Source organism: Scleropages formosus, chromosome 22, assembly GCF_900964775.1.
Source record: "Scleropages formosus chromosome 22, fSclFor1.1, whole genome shotgun sequence".
Lineage (NCBI taxonomy): Eukaryota > Metazoa > Chordata > Actinopteri > Osteoglossiformes > Osteoglossidae > Scleropages > Scleropages formosus.
In genome coordinates, this window is record NC_041827.1 from 1032884 (window position 1) to 1057048 (window position 24165).

The 24165-nt window shown below is 41.6% G+C and overlaps 1 protein-coding gene across 5 annotated transcripts in view; it reads left to right on the forward strand.

Annotated features, from left to right (window-relative positions):
• Window positions 1-5088: 5088 nt before the first annotated feature.
• The window catches only part of LOC108918441 (monocarboxylate transporter 1-like), a 31823-nt gene continuing 12746 nt past the window's right edge, over window positions 5089-24165 (forward strand). The window contains exons 1-2 of one of the 5 annotated variants that reach the window (XM_018725669.2): window positions 20973-21054; window positions 21330-21504. The gene's annotated coding sequence lies outside the window, so the exon portion shown is untranslated. The other 4 variants (XM_018725668.2, XM_018725671.2, XM_018725672.2 and 1 more) reach the window with 4 other exon arrangements.

A 24165-nucleotide genomic window follows, 5' to 3' on the forward strand; every position in this document is an offset into this window, starting at 1 on the left:
GACTTACACTGCTATATACTTTACTGACGATGGGTCGCTCATCCATACATCAGTGGAACACACTCTCTGTCACTCACACACTATGGGTGAACCTGAACACCATGTCTTTGGACTGTGGGAGGAAACCCATCTAGACATGGACAGCTGGGAGACCAGTAGTTAGTGCAGTTGCCTTTAGACCCAAAGGTTGTAGGTTTGATTCTCAGCTGTAGCACCCTTGAACAAGCTACTTACCCTGAGTTGCTCCAGTAAAAACTACCCTGCTAAATAATTGTAAATACCTCAGTGTTGCTGTGGAGAAAAGCATCAGCTGAACAAATAAATGTAAACTATATATAGGTAGAACATGTGAATGCCACACAGACTGAGCAGGGATTGCCCCCCCTGGTGCTGTGAGACAGCAGTGCTATTTGCTGTGTTTTTATTTGGAATCTGTAACCTACTTTTACCAGAGAAATTAAGCTACAAACAATGCTCTTGTGATGTCCCTCTAGAACAGTCCCCACAGATCGTCAGTGAGATTTATGTAACAGGGTATACTGGGTGTAGTATGAATTTATGGTTTGGGCTGATGTGAAACACTGGGAGGACGAGACGCATGACTGTATAGGAAACAGCCGTAACCAAATGGGAACTCTTATTATAAGGAGAGGGAAATATTTCCATCCCAAACAAACCAGAGCTTTACAGGGGACACAATAAGTTAGCGTACTGGTCAGAGTTGCAGAGTTCAAATCCCACCTCCAGCTGTAGTACCCTTCAGTAAGGTGTTTACCCTAATTTGAGCCAGTAAACTTACCAGCTGTATAAATGGGTAAATAGCTGTAAGTAGTTAAACGATGCAAGTCACTTTGGAGGAAGGTGTCAGCTAAAGGAATAAATGTTCCATTGCAGTGGAAGGATTTTTGGAAGCAGCATAAACAAGTGTACATTGTTTACACGCTCAGGAGCACAATGCCGTCACTGTATCGTGGCATTAGCTCTGGAACTTGTCCAGCGACCTCATGGATGTGACACTGTTCCCGTGTCTGAGATTTTATTGTTCTGTCACCCAATCTGAAGCCCATGAACCCCCCCCCACAGAAACAAGCCTTTGCACCTTGTGCTCTGGGGAATATTCCTTCTTTGATGCACATTTCTATTTTTCTCTTCTGTCTGTGGTTACTGAATGTTTTACTGCCACAGTGTGACACCACTTCTATGGCAGTTGAGATGAGCAGTGAAAGTATGACACATTTTCTTATCTGAAGATCACACACATCTCTGTCCTCCTGCTTTCTTAAAATTCATGAAATGCTTCATTTCTGAAATGTGTGTCTGCTTTTAAATTATGTAGTGAACCACTTTCTTCATGTTTGATGAGAACCAATACACTGTCACTGAAACCAGGAAGCTGTGGTCTTGTGTTCAGCATGGTGACTCAGTGTTAACACCATCAGTGTTAAGGGTTTAAATGCTGAAGGACACACAGACCTGGAGATCAGTTTGCAGCGTCAGTCATATGGACTGCAGCATTTCCATGTGCATGAATGTGCTTCTGGGAAAAAAATGCCCCCTCATTGCCTTACCACAGTCCACTCTGAGAAAGGGAATGTTTTTACCCTGCTCAAACTATGATGCCAAAGGGGGTAGCAGGGAAAACCTATCATTGTGTCTTAGTATCTTTGTATTCTGCTTCATTGTTCTCAGATAGCCAAACTGAACACTGGTTTCCTGGAAGAAGAGAGAATGTGGGACTCCAAACCAGCGGAAGCAAGGTCCTGGGATTTGGAGCTATTGGGCTTTGTATGAAATTAATTTTTTAAAACTCACACACACATTAGTAGTGGGGCAGGTTCTGTTTCTGATAATGCACATCAGCTCTTTATTGAACTCTGCACATGTTCAGAATGAACTGAATAATATGAATGAATATGAATGAATCCAATAAGCACATGTGGGAACCTGCAATACATTTGAAATTATGTCTCTAGAAACTGTTCTTCAAATAGACTGAGTAGAATAGATGACATCAGGTAACAGCTCACCCTGTTACCTGTACAGGAAGATCTGGTAGGATGTAATCCAAATAAAAACATGTCTGACAAATAAAACACCTATTTTAAAAATATGTGATTTTTTTTAAAGTGATGCATTTTCTATAGAGCAGTGCAACAGCACCAGTACTAACTTCTGGACATCCTGCAGAGGTCTTTTTGCCAAGCCTGCATACCTGGCACTCCTGTTAATGGAGTGCATAAACTGCCTCAAGGTGTTTGATGGTCTTTTTTGGGCAGGAGTGTATAACACCAGTCAAACCAGACCTCAGCTTATCCCTGCCACACGAAGATTGGTAAAATCTGCCAAAGCCACTAATAACATAACCACAACTTTGTTATCCTTTTTGCATTCTCAAAACAAGAAAATGTGTTGCACAGTGGCTAGGAAAGGAAAAGCACAAGTTCTCCACAGTATAAATAAGTGAGTTCTAAGAGTAAACAAACATTTTAACTGCATGAGGATAAGTCAGAGCAGCCTCCCCCCCCCCCCACACACCATGAAAAGCTGCTTGTCTCCAGGCGAACCAGAGCCTAACCTGGCAGCATGAGGCACAAGGCTGGAGGGGGAGGGTACATACACCAGATGGGACACCAGTTCACTGCCAGGCACCCCAAGCAGGACTTGAACCCCAGACCTGCCAGAGAGCAGCCAAATTCCAAACTTGCTGCGTCACCGCACCCCCCATGTCAGAGCAGCCCCGCTGTTTGAAAAAGTTTAATTGTGATGACATGATCAGATGGTACTTCAATAGCTCAAGACACAGAAATAGCACAGAAGTAGAGATCATAATTCTCTTTTCAGCTATACTTCCATGATTTCAGGCCTGACACGTCAATAAGCGTCACTAAGTCCTCACTAAAGTGAATAAATACAAATCACTATGGACAGTAGAACATAAAAACCTTTGCTATCTTTGCATTTTGTGAAGACATAGATATGGCACCTCCATGGTGACATTCAGATTTGTTCGCGTGGATATTGGGTTTAAGGATTAAGCTATTAGAACTCACATGAGCTACAATGCTTGAAAGTACTGTAATTCTAACTCTAATTCTAATTCTAATAAATTCTAATGTCATTATGCCTAATGTCCAAAGCCTGAGTAAAACGGAGCTGATCTGAAGTTCCCTCAACAGGCTTTGTCTTTGCTATGCAGTAGGGCTTCTCACTTGCTAATAGTTTCATTAAGCACTGTAATTAAGGCCAAACGAACAGTATAACTGGTTTAATTTGGCAAGAGATACTGCAAAAGCTTTTGTATTGTAATACCAAATTGTTCATAGTGCTGAGACTGACCAAATTGTCAGGACTGATGTAAGATTCGCTATCATGATGTCACTGAAGATTCTGTAGCGCGGTACAGATGTATACATTGCCCAAGGATATGACAGCTGGGCTTCAGCACAGATATGAACCTCGAAATCTTTTCTGTGTTACATGTGAACAAAATACCATGTGAACACCATGAAAACCTGCAGGAAAGCACAACATCAAAATGCAAAACAATTTCTCCATTAAATGCACATCAAGGGAAAGGTATGTCATGAATGCAAGTGTTTCAGCAGGTGAGCACTTTCCTGAGAAGATCCTGCGGATGCTGAGCTTAAGCATCACAGAGTCTGACATCCTTTCCCGTTTTTCTCCTTCTGTGCCTTATCTTCGGCAGCAGCTCGTTCAGATTTGGCCACAAATCGGATTGAGCCCCACCCCAGCCCCTCTTTCCCCACTGCAGGAAGTCTGCATGGAGATTTCTTCTCTTGCTCCACGGTTTAATTGAGTGTGTTCACTCTTGATGCTACAAGTGCAGAAGTTGTTGTGTGTACAGTAACCCACACACACTGACTGAAACCGCTCATCCCAAGCAGGGTTGCAGCAAGCCAGAGCCCAACCTAGCAGCACAAAGTAAAAGGCTGGGGGGAGAGGGACACACCTAGGACATGACACCAGTCCATCACAAGGCACTCCAAGTGGTATTCAAACCCCAGAGCCGCCAGAGAGCAGGCACAGGCAAAACCCGCTGTGCCACCACACCTCCGCATGGTAGCCCAGTGTGACAAAATGTTTTTGCAATGTCTCAAATCCATATGGTTCTGTTAATATAAAACAGAAGTCATCCTAGTATATAATACCTCTCAGTAAAACAAAGTAGACGTAGTTTTCCTTTTTATCCATAACACACTTATATTCAATATTCAGGTGACTGTAGATGTGATCAGGGGTTACACAGCATATTCCTTAAACTTCCAATATGCAGCAGGAACACAGTGCATGTTCAAAGTCCCTTCATGAACTATCAATTGCCTGTTATGCTGCATTTTTACATGTATTAGCCTAACAGTATTTACACATAACATTTAAAGATAATCTTCTGTTAATCAACTTTACATTTAGCAGACACTTTTCTCCAAAGAAACTCACAATGAACACTCTGTAGTGTTACCAGCTCACATACCCAAGGTGACTTACACTGCTAGATACACTACCTACTGGGTCACTAATCCATACATCAGGAACACACACACCCTTTGTGTCACTTACACATTGTGGGGAACCTGAACAGCATGTCTTCAGACTGTGGAAGGAAACCCACACAGACATGGAGAGAACATGCAAACTCCACACAGACTGAGCAGGGATCGAACCCACCTCCTCTCACACCACCAAGGCACTGTAAGACAGCAGTGCTACTTGCTGTGCGGCTGCACCACCTTCCAATTCGAGAACTGAAGACCCCAGATTCAAAAGGTCTCGATAACAATCATGTCATTAATAGAATAGTAGCTTTTAGAGTTTAATCTTTATTAACTACAAGTATCTAACATATATGTTTGTGCGTTTTGGATAAGTGCTTAGAGGCAAACATTCAAGTGGCATTAGGACACCACACAGATATAAGCTGTGGTCTATGGATCGATATGCATGACAGTAATGTGGTAATGAGGACGAAGGTGATAAAGGTGTAGAGAACTCAGGTCGCCTTTACGTGTACGAATGCCCAGTGCGAAAGAAGCCGTAGCGAACATACGAAGCCGTTCTGCGCATGCGCAGTGCAGCTCTGAAAGCCACGCTTCCACCCGTGCACGCGGATAATTGTCTCATTGTGAGACGCGCGCAGCCGCTGGGTGATCATATACGTGTTCTGGAAGCTCGTGAAGGGTAAGATACTCATACACTACTGCACTGTTCAATGTGGTATAAACAGAATACTGGGCATTTGGCCCTGCCGAGAAAAGTGTTACAGCAGCATATGTAACTTAGCTGGAACTTTTTACTGTGACGTCTTCGTGTTCACAGTGCTCAGCGCGCCACACACAGCACGCGCCACTAAGACTTAGTGACTAAGTACGAAGTGTGTGTGTGTGTGTTCTTCTTCTTCAGTCTTGTATCTTCAGTTTGAACAGATAGGAACTCATAGAGAAGTATATTTAGAGAACTTTTTGTAGGAATGAATGTTTTTGATCCTGTTCTAATATGCAGGCTAATTCAACCACAATGCCATGTCATGTGATTAAGATTAACTTACATTTTGATTTTACTCAGTATAATTGTTTCGAATACAGCCAAGTCCTCCTCTGCTTGTTGTGACAGGTCCTGTCTGGCCTGATGAATATGACAATATCTCTTGCTCTGTCAGAAAATGAAGTGAACTGTGTAACTGAAATGCACTGAGTTTCTACTGTAATACTTATGTGTAATAATAATTTGGAGCTGAACAAAGCTGTTGGACAGTGTGTAATAGTGCTAATACTAGTCTGTTCAATCCATTTTTTTTTTTCCTTTATAATTCTATTCAATTCATTTTTTTTTCCTTTTTTTCCATTTTTCTTTCCATTTTTTAACTTCCAAGTCAAGTGCCAAAGCAATAGGTCGGATATCTAGATATTTACACCACAGGTGAGCCACGAAAAGAACCTTTTCCTCACTCAAACTGCAGTACTAAAATAATTACTTGTAGAAAAGTGATGTGTCGTCCAGCTTTAGACAAAGGCACCAAAATACAAAACACCTATAATTTTTGGGCATGATTTGACCCCGACTTAATTTCCTTTCTGTGCTTTTTTTTTTTTTTAAAAAAAAAAAATACAAGATCGGAAAATATATTTTTACATTTTAATAAGAGCTAAGAGAAGTAGTTGGTAAATTACCCAATTTTTGCATTTAAATTTATGGTTATGAATGTTTTACCTGCTGTGCCAGCACCGCAAGCGTTTTATTTATTGGTCAGAAATGTAGACGTGATTAATGCTATGACAGCAACATAGCAGAACAGCACATGAACTGCCCTTATTTTATTGCATCACTTAGTGCTGTGCGCAGTGTTTTTGTACTCTTGAAATGTACCAAGATTCAGTTTACTTCCTCATTTATTGAGTTTTTTTTTTTTTTTTTGTTCCTTGTTGTGTGGTGTGTCTTTGCGACATCCTCTCCCTCCCATTCCCCTTTTCTTGGTCCGACTCCTCCTTTGCATGCAAGTTTATGTGGAAATTACATTAAGCAACAGGAATAACGCATTACATGGGTCATCAGGACCTTGAAATAGTCACCTTCTGCTCATGTATAAGAAAAAGGATGGCTGTCACAGCTCACATGAGGCCTTTCAGCCATCTTTATGCCCTAGACTTTCAGTCACTTTTGGTGTTTACCATGTAGTGCTCTGTTGTGACACACTAACTGGACACTTGTTTTGAACACCCACTTCCTTCTGCACCCTTTCCTTAGTTTCTTTTCTTCTTATCGAAATTTATTCCTAGTTACTTTCCATTTGTCAGTGTACAAGTATGGTGACAGTTGGAGTCAACATTGTTTGTGCTTCTCAGAATTTTGTGGGTATCTTAAATATTCATTCAGTTTTTTTCCAGAATGAAAGGACTTCATGATTTGTCTTTCCTTCCATTCCAGCAACATTCTAGGGCAACGAATGATCCTTGTTGCTCTTTTCTTGTCTTGCTCTTAAACGACTTTTTTCTCAATGAAGTCCTGTTAAATTCGTTGTCCGTCATCAGCAGCTCTTGCCAGTTATTCAGGATTTTTTCACTCCATCACTGTATAGTGAAGATGTGGCATTAGAGCAAATGTATAAATCTTTGTAGGAGAAACTGCAGAATATCTCTGTCTGAGCACATCATGTAAAACTTAAAGGGTAAAATGGCAATAAATCATTCCATGTGTTTTAAGCTTTTAGTGACTGTCATGTTCTGTCTGCCACGCTCTCCGACCCAATTGTCTATTATAGAATATGAGAGAAAACCCACAAAGAATTTTAAAGTGCAACTTGGACTACATGCTGAAACTGCATAAAAATGTAGCTTTTTAAAGAAAGATGAGGAAGAAATAAAATGCTAATTTTGTAAGGAAAAATTTGTGGAGTTCCTTTGCCTGTCAAAAGATTATATTCTCGTAACAGAAAGGTGGGCTATGATGAGACAGCTGGTAGTGTAGGGGTTACAGGTGTTGCCTTTGGCCCCCCAGGTTGTAGGTTTGATCCCCACCTCTGGTTGTACCCTTGAGCAAGGCACTTACCCTAAATTGCTCTAGTAGAATTACCCGGCTCTATAAATAGGTAAAAAATTGTAGGTAGACTAACATTGTAAGTTCCTTTGAAGAAAAGTGTCAGCTAAATAAATAAATGTAGGTGTCAGGAAAGGGTGTAATAAAGACAGCAGAGGCAATAATTTATAATGAAGTTATACTTTTAATCATTTGCATATCTGAGGTGTTTGTTGCTCTTGTTAATTCTCTGCTATAAACTCCACAGATCGAGTTCCTACTTGCAGTTTGTTCAAATGTTGCCACAGTAAAACCTGCTCATGTATCTAAAGTGGTGTTTACCAGGTTTGTATGTCAAAAAAGGTTTAAAAAAAAATAATAAAAAAAATTGGACAGTACAGCAGAAAACACTTTTTGTTTTCAGTCTCTAAGTGGCCCAGTTTTGTACCAGGGTATAAGCTTGCTTTGTTGGCCATAGAAGGTTGTGGATTTAAGTTTGCAGTGTGGAGAAGCTCTTGAGAAATGAAGATGTCTGCAAAGGGAGGATCAGTGCCAGTGCTCGAGTCACACTTTTACAGCATGACAGTGGCTTCTCACCACTTTTCATCCATGTCTTTTTCTTGACATAATGAGCTCTCCTTTGTAAGCAGTCCCTAACCAGAAACAAATTTGCACATCCCAAGGCTTAGACATTAAAAACATGAATGGGCCAAACAAGAGTGGAACACTTGAACTGTTCACCTCAAGTACCACTGACATTTCCATTGGAGCTAATGGTGGAACTGTGACATCACTTCACAGGGGGAGCCACTGAGGACCCATGTAGGTCCCTGCGTCTCAGTGTCTACATTGTCCATTCTTGTGATCAGTTTGATGACAGTGCAGTACCTACATGACATGAACATGGCACTTCCTGTATGTAAATCTGTAGAGATTTTTAGCAAACTGGTTCCTGGATAAAGTGTCACGGCTCTGCAGATATAGTCAAAGAAACTTTCTCCAACAATGATGTTTCGTCTAAACTGAGTGCTATTGATTTAAATGCATGAACAACACAGAGTGTCTTTTATGTCATGAACTTCTTGTAGACCAGCAATTTCTTGGATGTATTTCATAATTGTCCAGTCAGATCGAGAGGCAAGTTACTGGTGCACGATTCCACATTTGCGTATAGATCTTCATGTCCATCTGTCTATGCTGCTTGGTAAAAAGTCATAGAGGATACAAATCTGTGATGAGATAAAACGAAATGTGGTCAGAGGTTACTTTTTCCAAAGGCCCTGCTAAAAGACACCTTCTGAAAAGGGACAGTTTTCACTGTCACACTTTCACACCTTACACACTGCTTGAAATTCACTGTAGCTCCTGCTGACCACTTCTCTGGCTCTGTTTATCATTTGATCTGCTTGAATAATTTGTTGCCTAAAATATTTATATTTTCATGTTCTTATTCTGGGGGTGCGGTGGTGCAGCGGGTTTGACTGGGTCCTGCTCTCAGGTGGGTCTGGGGTTTGAGTCCCGCTTGGGGTGCCCTGCAACAGACTGGTGTCCCGTCCTGGGTGTGTGTCCCCCAGCCCTGCGAACTGTGTTGTCCGGTTAGGCTCTGGTTTGCTGTGACCCCACTTGGGACAAGTGGTTTCAGACTGTGCGCGTGCATGTGTGCATTCTTATTCTAGCTAAGGAAAATGTGTCAACACAGGGATTGTTGGTGTAGGTGTTCAATTAAAAAAATGGAATTCCTGGGGGAAAAAAAAAAAAAATACAGTACCTCTCTGAACTGGCTTCCAGACTAAGATATTCCCAGCCCTCTTACTGTGATGATGAAGATTATCATTGTTCTTTTTTTTAAAAGTTTTCTTATTTTTAGAGTGAATATGGCAAAAAAAGCCATGTAGTTTGCTCGACGGTTAGACTAGCGAAGTATTACTTCTTTAATGTAAGTTACAAGTGCTCCAGCATGTAGAGTGAAAATTTACTTTATGCCTGCAAACCATGGGTATTTGAGGCACAAATGCACTGTATTGATATTAGTTTCCATAAGCTCTGACGGAGCTCCATTATTTGCAGCTTTCAACAGCAGCTTTCAACAACCGCTTCCTTTAGCTTGGAACCCTTACAGCATCATATTTTTAAGTTTTAGTAGTGCATTTTTTACAGCAATATATGACAACTGCCTTGTCTTTGATTTCTCTTTAATCACACTTGGCTTCTGTAAACCACCGCTAATCCTATATAGAGCCATTGAGTTTGCGCTCTGCTAGTTGTTTACATGTACAAATTTATGGAACAATTGTACTGGAATTAATTTGTTCATGAATCATTAAATCTGAATTATAAACATTTTTCTCTGCCACCTGACAAAAAATGCCACTTGAACGCTTGCTGCTTAACTTTCAAATTCGGTTTGCTTAGAAAAAGATTCACTTGCAAATGCGGGTAAAATGCCTGCACAATAGAGCCTTGAAGTGAGGAGAATGCAGCTGAACCACATTATGGTTTTTGTATTGGAAATGAGGTCAGAGACAGAGGGCTACATTTTACAGCAGCGGGAAGTGCTGCCAACTTATTATCACATTAGAAATGCTCAGCTCTTGTAATCATAAGGCTGTCTAATCAGATCTGTCTCGCCTACACCAGAATCTACATAATAGATTGGGCTACATAGTCATTTCATCAATGACAGCATGTCCTTATTTCAGGGAACGAGGATTTGGTGTTGCACTAAGCAAGGAAACAACAGGCAATACAGCAGCTTTACCGTTTTGGCCTTTGATTATGTGTAATATGGATATAGGCCTTTCTGAGGGTCTGGAAATGGGTCCGGGATAGATGGACGGAAGTGCCATTGAGTCTTGGTTGACTCGTAATGACCACAGGCAAGGGAGGAACAGAAGTGCTTTGCCAGTGCCTTCTTCTTTGACATCTGGGGGTGTAAACAGAGGATGAAATATGCAAACCCCACACCTAGCAAGCAGCTCGGGAGCTCTGAAGCGCTGATTTTACACACTGTGCCACCATGACCCTACGGAGTATGGGTGTAACTGTTATTCAGCGCCATATTGATTTTTTTAATTAGTTAATTCTAATAATAATTCTGCTTTCATTGCACATTTCGCATGAACATGGGCAAATTATGTTTTGATTCTTAGATTAATGACAAGATGATTGAAACCTTTATCAAGGTTCCCAAACATTCAGCAGTTGCAGTGGTCATATGCAGAAGCCACCAAGTTTTTTGTGCTCTGTTTTGTTCCCCAGATGTTGCGCTGTGCTTTTTTTTCCCATCGTATGTAGGTGAGGTGCTCTCACCTTCCACCCTCTTAACCGTGTCTACCAACTCCAGCTGTTACAGCTGGAGGCTTGAATGCACTCATTGATTCCCACTCCAGGTCACATCAGGCTGCCAGGCCCTCCAGGGTCCACAGGGTTTCTTTCCCAGGCATGACCGGTGTTTCCCAACCATTCAAGCTGCTGAAGGACACAATGCAGGCCAAGAATCATGACATGTTTTGGAAGCTTGGCTGTGCAACACTTCTGCCAAATCTGACCAGCATGTGAAAAATGGTATGTTCCAGGGTTGCCAAAGACCATTTCACTTTTCCTTTGTGACCAGGCAGGATGGAAGATAAATTGGCTGTCAGAAAACCATCACTGCTCTTGAGACATGTTTTGAATACCAGCTAAATGGTAACAACAGGAATTTGAGGTGGAACAGTAGTAGCTGTAGTTAAGCTCTGAGTAGAAATGCGTTAAGACCAGTTTTGAAACCTCAGAGCTGGAGTCATTTTATTGACCTGTGGTATGATGAGAAAGTAGCTGCTCTGTATTTTACCTGCATTTTCATGAGCAGGTTCCCTCTGTGCATCTTGGGAAGAGTTGTGACTTTTTATAGACAAGGATCCAAAGTGAGTGTCTGTGACATGTAGATCTGATCTCTCTGGAATTCTGCTGGCAATTTTCCATGCTCATGATGTGATGGTCTTACAGAGCTATGAGGCAGTTCCACAGTTCACAACACCAAAGAACAACAACTTGGCTCACATCCATGATTGTGTGAACCTGACATTGATCAGTTCTGCTTGCAGAGCCTGTAGTCCAGGTGAATCTTGAGTGCTGGCCTGCATGATATATTTAAAAAGAGAAAATAATGGCCATATGAAGAAGTGCAGTATTGTTGCTGTGTCTTGCACTATTGACATGTGTTCTCTCTTAGTGTGGTTGGTGGTGAACAACAAAATGTGCAGGTAAAATTTGTTTAAATATTAAAATGGCACCAGCATAATGCATCATTTTTCATATGATACACGCATTCACATTATGCAACTGTCTGGTTATACTGTCGCAATTGCATTGTTACTGCAATAGAAGTTTATTATCACTAGGGGGAGAACCCTAGTTCACACAGGAACTAGGCTTATTAATTAACTATTCTCACAACTGTAACTGCTATGCCAGTAAGTAACACACACACACACTTTCTGAACCACTTGTCCCATACGGGGTTGCGGGGAACCGGAGCCTACCCAGCAACACAGGGCGTAAGGCAGGAGGGGGAGGGACACACCCAGGATGGGATGCCAGTCCATCGCAAGGCACCCCAAGCGGGACTCGAACCCCAGACCCATTGGAGAGCGGGACCCAGTCCAACCCACTGCGCCACCATGCCCCCTCCAGTAAATAATAGTATGTGTTTATTAAATTAAATTATAGTTATTTTTAGGGGTGAAAATAAAAAAGGATTTTCTTGTATATTCACCATTAACATACTGTTACTCCTTGTTTGACACTAAATTATTTTACAACACCATTACAGGGACTCGGCTAATGCATTTGCTTTAATGTGATTTGAATTGAGTATACTTCACACGCAAGTGAGCCATGGTCAGAATAAGAATTTTGATCTGAATTTACAATTGAAGAATTAGGCCTTCTTCAGTACTAAAAAGTAACAGACAGGTTTGAGTCCTGCTTGGGTTGCCTTGTGACAGACTGGTGTCCTGTCCTGGGTGTGTCCCCTCCCCTTCCAGCCTTATGCCCTGTGTTAGGCTCCGGCTCCCCGCGACCCCAGATGGGACAAGCGGTTCAGACGATGTGTCTGTGCGCATGTGCAATATTATGCAACGTCAGAGTAACTCATCAATACCATAAGCAGGTGTTATAGGAATCCTCAGAGGTGGGGGCTAAAGGACACAATTTGCAGGGTGGTATGCCTCCTTTACTGGACATTGTGGATCAGGACTGTTTCCGGTTCATTTCTCAAACATTAATGGCACCTGTGGCTGTGTTGACCTTGTGTGGCCTTGTGTGGCTGTATCACGTCAAAGAGATGCACACATCTTTGAGTCCTCTTAGGCCGACAACCCCAAGTGTAGTAACAGTGTTGGCATCAGGTCTAAAGAAATCAGCTGAGAAAGGGTCAATGTAGCCATTCTCTGTGGACTAGAAAACAGTATGTCTGTCCTCCATTAGTTAGTACCATCATATGGTACAGAAACACATTATTTATGTTAAAGGATGTCTGAGAAGGCCAGAGCAACAGAGCCATGAAGCAATGGAGCCATGGTACTATGGAGCAACAGCTTCCACAGACCTCTATAGGAACGCATTGGTCTTAGAGTGACCTGAGGGGGCAGCACATGGACCTCTGTGGATTTCTCAAGTATTGAACTTGAGAAGCTACCCCAGGTTGGATCGTAAGTTTCAAGGGAGGCAGGGACTTGTGCACAGAGGCCTCTGTTGTGTTCACATTGTTTTTTGTGGGAGATCTCTCCTCAGCTGTGGTCCATCAGTGGAAGCTACACTTGTGCTGCAAACTGAAAATTCCTTTCATGTTGAGTCATTCTATGTACATATACTGTACTTATACTGCAATACACTGGCGCCCTGTCCAGGTTGAGGCTGTACCCCTCCTAGCCTAGTGCCCAGGGATTCCAGGATAGGCAGTGGACTGATGTGACCCACACACAGACAGGCGGTTATTGCAATACATAGAGGCTAGTAATTGCACAGAGGTTGTACTTATATCCTGCTTTATCGTGCACCTTATTTATGATTGTACACCTTTTTGAAGATAAGCATTTATCTTGAAGTTTCACAATCTGCTTCGCAACCTTAAAAGTGAACAAAAGGAAATCCTTGTCTCAACAGTTGCACTTTTCTCATATCCTCTCTCTGTCGGTCTGTTTTATGAGACTACTTCTGGTAATATCTGTATTAGTGTGTCTACAGATAGAACATATTTATTAAAGCTTTTACCAGGGCAAGAAGTATGTTTTCACCGCTTAGCAGATGCTTATACATGAATGAGTGAACTTATACATAAATGGAATGCCATTGAGTGCAGGCCAACTCAAAGTGACCACGTATGTTTCCGAGGCAAGAGGGTAACAGGAGTGGTTTGGCTGAGCCCTCTTCCATGCACGTCCATCCAAGCAGGACTCTAACCCTGCACACCAAAGCAGCTCAGGAGCTGTGAGGCACCAGCTTGACCCACATTGTCCCAAGCTGATGTACAACTCTGAAGCTCTCAACCTTGTTACATTTGTAATTTACTATACATATCAAAGTATGAAACAACAGATTTCAGGACTTCACACCTGTCTGCTGTCAGTTGATTTCTTCCATCAGTTGTTTTCATTGCTGATCCTTGTGTTTTTGGGCACATGAATTATGAAGTTTACAGCAAAATTCTTCTATTTAAGAGTTATAATGCTTTATTTCTCTGAGGTATTTTCTTGGAATTGATTCTGAAAGCAGTGGTGAGGAGCAGCAGTTTTCAGGTGAGAAATTCCCAGATTCCAGTTTACTTTTCACAGGCTGAAACCCTCAGTATCACACAGGAGGTATGGAAGCTGTTGAGAAAAAGTTCCAGATCTTACTGCTGTTAGCCAGCAGCAGAGCAAGTGTTTTCTTGGACATGTGTCCAGAGGGTGTAAATGTAGTTCTACTCTTTGCACTCTACTTCCTTTTTTTGGTTTTTCAAACCTGCCTGAAAGATTCATCAGTACAAAGACCTTGCTGTGTGTAGAATCACAGATGTGGAAGGCACAATATAGCTCCTAAAATGAGTGATTTTCTTTGCTTGCAGCCTGATGCTATTGTAAACCTGAACGAAAGGTGAAGGCACTTCATGTTCTTCACTAATGCAGCTTGGAAAGGATACTGCAGCATTAGCTACCTACAGTCCGTTCTCCAAAAGATTGTTCCGCAATCTTGTATTAAAATTAACATGTATTCTCAACATGTGTTAATATTCATAAGACACAGGTCTAGACTCCACAGCAGTTTCCACTGCTTTCTGTCTGCCACACTGTACATGCCTTTTTAAAGATGGGCCAAGAGAGAGAATGATAAGATATGGTCCAAGCTGTGTAAAAGCCCATAAAATTTCCAAAGCTGTAAACATCAAGTATGATTCAAGGTGTATTAATACTTTAATTGGCCACATATAACAATTTTGATGTCTTTACTTTCATAACGGATGTTAGTGTGCTGTTTTGGAGAAGTTTCCCATGTCTCTTCATTGCTGTGATATAGTTGAACACCAGTCTGCTACTCTTACACTGTTGATTTGCATCATCTGAAAACACTAACTAGTTTTTGTAATTCATCCATTAAAGTTTCCTCCTTGTTATGTATCCAAATGTATAATGTGGAATTTGTAGTATCTCAGTGGATGTCTTGCTCAAGTGAGCCAAGAGTGCCTTAGATCCTAAAATGTACCATAAATGTTTATATTACAGGAGAAAATGAATGTAGAGCAGACATAAATGATGATGGAATGCATGTCCAAATGGCACACATTTTATTTTTGAACTGAGTTAAAAAGTCAATATAGAGCATGACTGTAATATTATAAAAAGGGGGTGCGGTGGCGCAGTGGGTTGGACCGCAGTCCTGCTCTCTGGTGGGTCTGGGGTTCGAGTCCTGCTTGGGGTGCCTTGCGGCGGACTGGCGTCCCATCCTGGGTGTGTCCCCTCCCCCTCTGGCCTTACGCCCTGTGTTGCCGGCTCCGGTTCCCCGTGACCCTGTATGGGACAAGCGGTTCTGAAAGTGTGTGTGTGTGTGTGTGTGTGTGTGTGTGTGTGTAATATTATACACACAAAATAAGAAAAATTGCTCTGTCTGTGTGGATTTACATTTATGAAATAAATTTACCCTAAAGGAGCATGGTAAAGGAAACTGGCAGCAGTGGATGTAATATCAGCAGGCTGGATGTCTGTACCTAATTGTTTTGCAAGCAGGGTTTCGTACCAGATGTTTGTGTATTCACTTGCAACATATTGTGCCGTTGGCAGTTGCTTTTTAACCCCAGCTAATCATTGATCTTGGGTTTATCGTAACTCATTCTCCACTTCTGTATGTGCAGTTTTACCTTACTTGGTATCAGCAAATTTGAGTGTGGGTGAAAAGTCAAGAAACCTGAAGTGACGTGCTCTGCAATGACCTGGACCTTTTTAAACCTTTTTTTTTCACCACATTTTTTTTTGTTACACATTTTACTTTACATTTATTCATTTAGCAGACTGTTTTCTCCAAGGCGACGCACATCTCAGAGAAAATACAATTTATGCATTACATTAGGCATTAGAAGACAAGTGTATGGTGAGGTGCTGATATTATATTTGTTTGAAACTTTCAAATATTGAAAGGATTGCTACATTTTTCTGGTCACATCTCATGAAAGTATCCTTCCAACCATCTTTGTTTTAAAGTTAATGCTCATGGACACACCTTTTTTGTTCAGGTCACGCCTGGGGTTCCACTTGATGTTGTTTAACTACGTTCCAGTCAGAAGCATATATTTTTGGGAAGCCGAGTTTTATCCAAGTGAACGTAAACATTAATACATTTTGCCCCAGTACTTGGAATTGTCCAGGTTGTGAGAAATTTAGTCAAATCACAGGTATTCAGTACCTTTATAATAAACTTAGGTCTATTCGAACCTGCACAGCTAGGTACAGGAACAGCTTTTACCCCACTGCTGTAAGAGTACTAACCAGTGTGCCACCTTTAGTAAATAGAGTTGGACTGCTCCACCCAAGCACATCGGTAAATTACACTGCCACTTTAAGCATTCTCATTCTCTCGTTCTGAGTTCTCTGACTGTCAGCTGGCATTATTGTTACTACTGTTACCATTATTTATTGCTATTGCTGTTGCACTACTCACTGTCATTGTCATTGTTTTATTTATGCAATATTTCTTGTCTCTGTCTTTGTCCATCGTCTGTGGAGAAGCATTCAGGAAGATTTTCATGATACATGTGCATGGTACTTGTATCTATGACAATAAACTTGAAACTTGAACTTTTGGACACTGTGCCCATCAGACTGGACATTTAGGCACACTTGTCTGGCCTGATGGAGGCAAGAAGCTATGTGGTAGACCGAGATATGCAGCTTTGTTAGTGAAATACAGAAAGGCTGTCAATGGACAGACAGATAAAAATAGTAATTTTTCATACAGTACGTGTAATTCCTTCCCACAAACTTCATTCCTCTCCCAGTGCTGATGACCATGCATATAATTTACTTTGCATCGTCAGAATTTCTGTTTCATCTACCGACTCCGATAAAATGTACAAATATCACGCTTTTTATAAACTTTGGAAACAGTCTTTTATGTTCTCAATATGTTTGCTTTACCCTGGAATGAATTTTGTGAACAAATTACAGTTTGTATTGTTAGGATCCAAAAAAATGCCTTGTACAAGCTTTTACAGTATATCCATGGTATCCTACATTACAGTTTCAACCACACACACTTGCTGAAGCCACTCATCCCAAGCAGGGTCGTGGCAAACCTGAGCCTAACCTAGCAACACAGGGAGCAAGGCTTGAGGGGGAGGGGACGCACCCAGGATGGAATGCCAGTCCGTCACAAGGCACCCCAAGCAGGACTCGAATCCAAGACCCACCAGAGAGCAGGACCCGGCCAAGCCTGCTGCACCACTGTGCCCCCCCCTCCTCCAGTTTCAACCAGTGAATTCTAAACTAGATTTCAGGTGTAATGTTCTTTTTGCTTATATTTACAGCAAATGTGTGAATGTATCCAGCCCTTTCACTGTCATGATGTGCCAGTCCAAGCTCCCTCCTTCAGTCCGTTTTTGAATCCTGTCAGTTTGAGATCTCAAGGTCATTTCCTCCTGTAGACCTCAGAGACCTTTGGACCCAAGTCTGGACACTGTACCTCTGCTGTCCTCTCTTAGAGCTCATCATAAGCTAAATTACAGTTTTAGGTTTTACTTGGCTTTCCAGAACCCTAGCTCACTGCCTGCCGATGGCCCTTCTTTCAACAAGTGCAAAGTATGTGCTGTGGTTCAAGGTATTTCTCCTTTGCAGTACTGTAATGACTCCCTATTTCTTATTAGTTCTCTACAATAAAGTTTCACTAACAGCAGCTCATAATTAGCTCTCAGATTGTAAACTATAGGAGAACATGCCCAGGAGACATCAGAGTTCCCTGTGCCCTCTGGCTTAATCTGGATTAGCAGTGTATTAACATATGGTCCTTATTTGGAAAATTTGTAGGACTCTTTTAGAAGGAGATTATCACTTAACTGTGATGGGGAAGCTGATGACTGTCCTGTATGATGCTTGAGTTTTCTGCCGTAGCTTGTGTACGTCTCTCCAGGGCAGCTTCGGGGAATTGCCTTTGGGTGTTACATTTTTGTTTGCATTTATTATTCTTTTGCTAAATTTAATACGTGTATTACTGGCAGAAACAGTTTCCTGCCAGACTGTCAGGTGGTATTTATACCTCACGCTAACAGCCTAAAGATCATTTACAAGACAAAAGTGTAGTGTGCCGATTAGCTTCTCAATAAAACCTTCACTTAAAAAGTATTAAATGTGCGGGCTTAGATTTGAATAAAAAGAGCATATTAAAGACTCTGATTTGTACGTTCATCCTGATTGCTCCTCTGCAGGCGTTAATATGTATTGCTTCTTTGTTAAATGATCTGTCGGGTTTTCTGAAGACTTATGGGGGCTGTTAGGCCCGATGTGCATATAGACCGCTCATAAGCTTGGGGAACAGCTAACCTGCTGGGAGGATAAACACTGGCTGTCTCGAAACTCTTGAAATCATTCAAACCAAGGCTGTAGGCATTTAGGAGGCACTTCAGCAGGGCTTGATTGATGACACTGAAATAAGGTGGTCTGGGAATTAAAAAGATGGAATCTATGGTCTGTCATGGCTTCTTAGTACTGCACTGTTATGTTGGCTCAGGAGGGGAGGCAGTCCCTATCCTTCCACAGGCAAACAGCACTGATGCTAGATAGCTGCCTTGTTATTGGTGACCTGCAGTCTTCTCTCCCTTCCTTTTGCAGAGTCTTGCTTCAAAGTCTTCCAGAATGCAGCATTTTTTGCCAAAAGCTTAGACTTTTAGTGTGTGGGGCCAAAGAGATGCTACTGTTGGAGTCATGCAACATTTGGTCACATATAGTAGGCCGATTTACCTTCTCGTCACTACGGTAATCCTGTACAAAAAGCCACCGCCAATGAGAATTCCTTCTTCTCTGAACAGTAAACAAGTCTTGAATTCATTTATTCTGCTCTAAATGCCTTCATCAGATTTGGCTTCTGTTGCTGTTGTTAGAAGTTGACCGGATGACTTGATCTTGGGCCGAGGTTTTGTTTTTAGATAAAGGCAGTGGAGGTCTTTTACTGATGTAGTCTGCTGAAAAGAAGAAGTGATGTGATGCAACTAACCTTATTGAGAATGGGTTGTGCCTCTTGAAGTTTTACGCTGTATGTCATCAGTTCATGGACAGGAATTTGAGAAACTTTGTTTTGTTCAAGGGAAATGCCACATCATAGATGGGTTCTCCATATTATTTACTGTTTTTTTTTTTTTTTTTTTTTTTTTCTTTTCCCTTCCCCTTGTATTCAGCGGCTTTCCAATGTTTTCTGAACTTCAACACATTTGGCATGGTGGACGTGAGAACTAGCCATGGGTCTCTTAAAACAAATTCAGGCCAGTATCATTGTGTACTAAGTACTGGTCAACTGAATATGTTTAAAGGCTTATATTAAGTTGAGTGTTTGGCAGAAACGGGGGTGCGGTGGCACAGTGGGTTGGACCACAGTCCTGCTCTCCGGTGGGTCTGGGGCTCGAGTCCCGCTTGGGGTGCCTTGCGGCGGACTGGCGTCCCGTCCTGGGTTTGTCCCCTTCCCCCTCTGGCCTAACGCCCTGTGTTGCCGGGTAGGCTCCGGTTCCCCGTGACACCATATGGGACAAGCGGTTCTGAAAGTGTGTGTGTGTGTGTGTGTGTGTGTGTGTGTGTGTGTGTGTGTGTGTGTTTGGCAGAACTTTGATCGAAACTATGCCAACATATTGTAGACTTTAAACTCATCCACATCTTTTTTTTTGCGTGTATTTTTTCAGTGTGACGTCTTGTTATGTTCAAAGTTTTCAAACAGGATGAGATTTGAATCTAGTCCTGTTTGTTTACCTTAATTTCTGAGGTCATTACTGGTAAAGATTTACCTTGGTACATCCTATTACTTGTCAGTATTAGTTTAAATGGTCGCTAGGAGCATTTATCTTACTCCAAACAGTCCTTATGAAAATTCTGGTGTGATTTATGAGAAATGAAGTTAAGAGGATTTAACAGGATGTTGTGTTGCCCCATGCACACACAGTATGGCCTTATGCGTTACCATCTGTAAGATGAATATGGTCAATATGGAAAACACTGGCCACATATTGAAAGACATGAAATAGCACAGAAATGTATGACTGTTACAGGGGGGCGCGGTGGTGCAGTGGGTTGGACCGGGTCCTGCTCTCTGGTGGGTCTGGGTTTCAAGTCCTGCTTGGGGTGCCTTGCGACGGACTGGCGTCCCGTTCTGGGTGTGTCCCCTCCCCCTCTGGCCTTATGCCCTGTGTTACCGGGTAGGCTCCGTGACCCCGTATGGGACAAGCGGTTCTGAAAATGTGTGTGTGTGAAATGCTATAGCAGAAAAATTATTGCCCTTTCATTATAAGAACTAATTTTCCATTGAGTTTGGATGAGGGAAGTGAAAGGTGCCAAAGGTCACAGGTTCAAATCCCACGTACAGCTGTAGCACCCTTGAACAAGGAACTTACTCTGAATTGCTCCAGTAAAATTACCCAGCTATCTAAATGGGTAAATAATTGTAAGTAGCTTAAAATTGTAAATTGCTTTGAAGAAAAGCATCAGCTAAATTAATAAATGTAAAATGCTGATGTTTTTTCTGTAGAGTGACTTAAAATGTTAATCAGCCTGCAGTCATTTACCTGTTTATACACACACACACACACACACACACACACACACACATTTTCAGAACCCCTTGTCCCATACAGGGTCACGAGGAACCAGAGCCTACCCGGCAACACAGGGCGCAAGGCCAGAGGGGGAAGGGGACACACCCAGGACGGGACGCCAGTCCGTCGCAAGGCACCCCAACCAGGACTCGAACCCCAGCCCCACCAGAGAGCAGGATTGTGGTCCAACCCACTGCGCCACCGCATCCCCTACCTGTTTATACAAAAAGGTAATTTTATTGATACTACAGCATGGTGTAAGATTTGGACTTGCAACCTGCAACTCTAAATCAGTAACTTTAACTACAGCACTACTTGCTGTGCCCTGCGTGTGTGTTTTTGAAATTATCCTTTTTAGTACACAGTTGTTATTAATTGTGCAATGTAATATTCTGTTACTCTTGTATGTTCTATGTGTACTTTGGACCTCCTCTCAGGAAGAGGATCTGTTCTGAACTGCACCACACAAGTGTTTTTGAATTCAGTCTGTGGTTTTTTTCATGAGGTCCTTCATTCATAAATTTTATGTTGCTGGCCGCAAGAAATCCGTTAGATGGTGGTCAAGACAACATTGCCGCCTGGTAAAGAGAGGCCTGTCTCCATCAGCATTTGAATAGTCATACTGGAGGAGGGGTGCTCTTTTGCTTGTCTGTGAGATTTTCCACCCCAGCCTGAATAAGGTAAGCTCGTTTTTCCTGTAACATACACATCATCCGCATTATACTCAACGCAGGTTGTATGGACGACTGAATGAAGGAGAAGGTAGTCATAGCTGTTACACTGTGCTGGGTTTGATTTCTCCTCTTAACGTGTCATTGAGGATCAGTTCACCAGCTCCACTTCTAAATTGTATGAATAAATTAATGGCAATAGTCATACTCTGGTCTATGATAGGAGAGCACACTTGAAGCTTACTGAAAGACATTTTTCCCTCCAAAACGCATCCTTCGCCGTACACTTATTTTTTGGGATGGATGGACATATGCTGAAGAAGGCTTTCCCACCAAAACGTGTCTGGCCCGGAAGAACAAAACCATCTTTCGGTACTCTTGAACTGTGCTTTCCCATCATTGCTGAAAATGCTACAACAGGGGGTTTTCAAGCCCCCAAACCCTTTATTCCTTATTTTAGTACAACTTGAGAATTCTTTTTTTTTTTTTTTTTTTTTTTTTGTTTCTTCCCATGTTGTGGTATAATGATGTTAAACTAATTTACAGAAAGTGGTCTGAGACCACTGAATCATAGTGCCGTTCAGTGAGAAAGCAATTCACACCTCTCAGAAATAGAATAATTTTTGTAGCTCTTAACTCTGCAGCTTTTCCACAGGACACTTTAATAGGGAGAAAAGGTATTGTTTCACTAGAGGAAATAAATACTTCCAGTGTTTCAGGGCTTACCACTGGAAGAGACACAAATGCTTTCATCCTCGAGGTAGCTTCTAACTGCTATATACTATAATTTTTGCATCAAACAAGCTTCTGTGGTGAAAGGGCTGCTGTCTTTTTCAGTTTGTTCACATATCCCTCACAGTGCTGGATCCTTGCTTTCTTTTCAGAAATTGCTATTGCATATGATGTAATTTAATTGATAGAACTATATCAGTATCAAAATGTAAAGGAAATGCCAGTTTCCCAATTATTTCCGTAATATTGATCTGCTTGCAATCTGTCAAAACAGATTTTTTTCTTGCTGTACTAAATTTTAGCCCTGAAAATAAGTATTTAGTGGCACGTTCTGAGAACTTTGTGCAAAAACACTGGTTAAAAGGAAATGTCGTAAGAAATGGTGGAAACGTGGCTGATTATTATCGAGAGGCTGTTTTTACATTCGAAGGGTATTCCACACTCTTGTTTTCAGAGTTCACTTCATTTTAGCCCTTGTTAAGCTAGTAGTAAACTAGAGTGAGAGGCAGGAAGGTAAAGGTGATATCACTGGAAACCAGTGATCTCTGGTCCATTGCCTGGTGCCGTTGGCTGCAGGTGACAAAGCCGATCCCAAGAATCGAGACGAACATTTAACAACATTACTGCAAAGGCGACATGAACGTCCTCATTGCCTGCCACCTCCTTCTTGCATTGGGCCTTCTGTGGCAAAAAAATAAACACCATGGATTCCCCAGTGTTCCTTAGAAATGTAAGCAGCAGCTTATATTCAGTCTTTGAATTTTGAATCTCCTTAAAAATACCTCTTTGACATAAACTCCATCAAAGCGCCAGCAGATGAGTGTCAAATGGAGGAGATGGGTGGGATCGGCGCTAAGCTTCATTTATCCAGTATTTACAAACTGCAATAAAAAATTTAATTTAACAAACAGACTGTCTATTTAGTGTACTGTATCTACTGCGTTTATGTCCGCTAATAAATTATAAGAGGCAAAATCAATAATAGAAGACACTCTGGCAGTAATATGTCCTCTTAGGCTAAACACGTATCACAATTCATTTGCTTTAGTTAAATTTCTTGTGTGACACATTCTTTGCGTGCCAATGGCTCTCTGATTTTTGCTTTTATAAACAATTTGAATGAAACAAAGTAACTTTTTATCGTACTCATTCCTGAAGGAAATCTCTTAACACTTAAAGTCACTAGTAGGTTTCACCATCATTCAGGCCTCTAATTAAGACGCCCGAGTTATTGTATATAAAGAGAAGGTGAACTCTACTGAATAGTCTTTTATGAAGAAGGCAGAATGCGTAGAACAGATTCATCAAGATAGCAAAGCTTGCAAAGGAATGAGTGTCTATGCATGTATGTATACATACATGTATATCTGCACCTCTGATCCATCAGCATGGCAAGCAACATCCTGAAAGCAGGGCACTCAAAATGGGTACGCTGGGCAAGGTGAACATGCAAGATTTCTGGGCACAAAACCTCTCCCGCCTGAAATAGGCCCATTTACCCTGATTCACCATTGTTCACACAAGGGAAAACAGCATGGGAAAACATGTCTCTTTGCATTTTGCCATTTTGTTCTGTTCATCACATTTATGCTCTTTTAAGAGTCCTCCTTTATATTGCCGACTGAGTTGTTCACCACATTTGCACCTCCAGCCCTTTCATAAAAATTACCTATTTAGTCAGAAGTCCAGTTTTCAGGACTGACAAAACAACATTAGACAGTCATTTTCATAACTTATTCTGCTCCTTTATTGACTGTTTTTGGTGGAGTTGCTGAAACAGTATATGAAAAATGATATGAAAAGTTAAGAATGGTGCTGATTAGGCTGGGTTTTCTCCGGTCTTTTGTTTTGAAAAGACTGACAACTGTCTTCTGTAGCAGCAGCTGCTGTTGCAGGATTCCCGTTTCTCCTCTTTGTCCACCTTTCATTCTTCTGAGG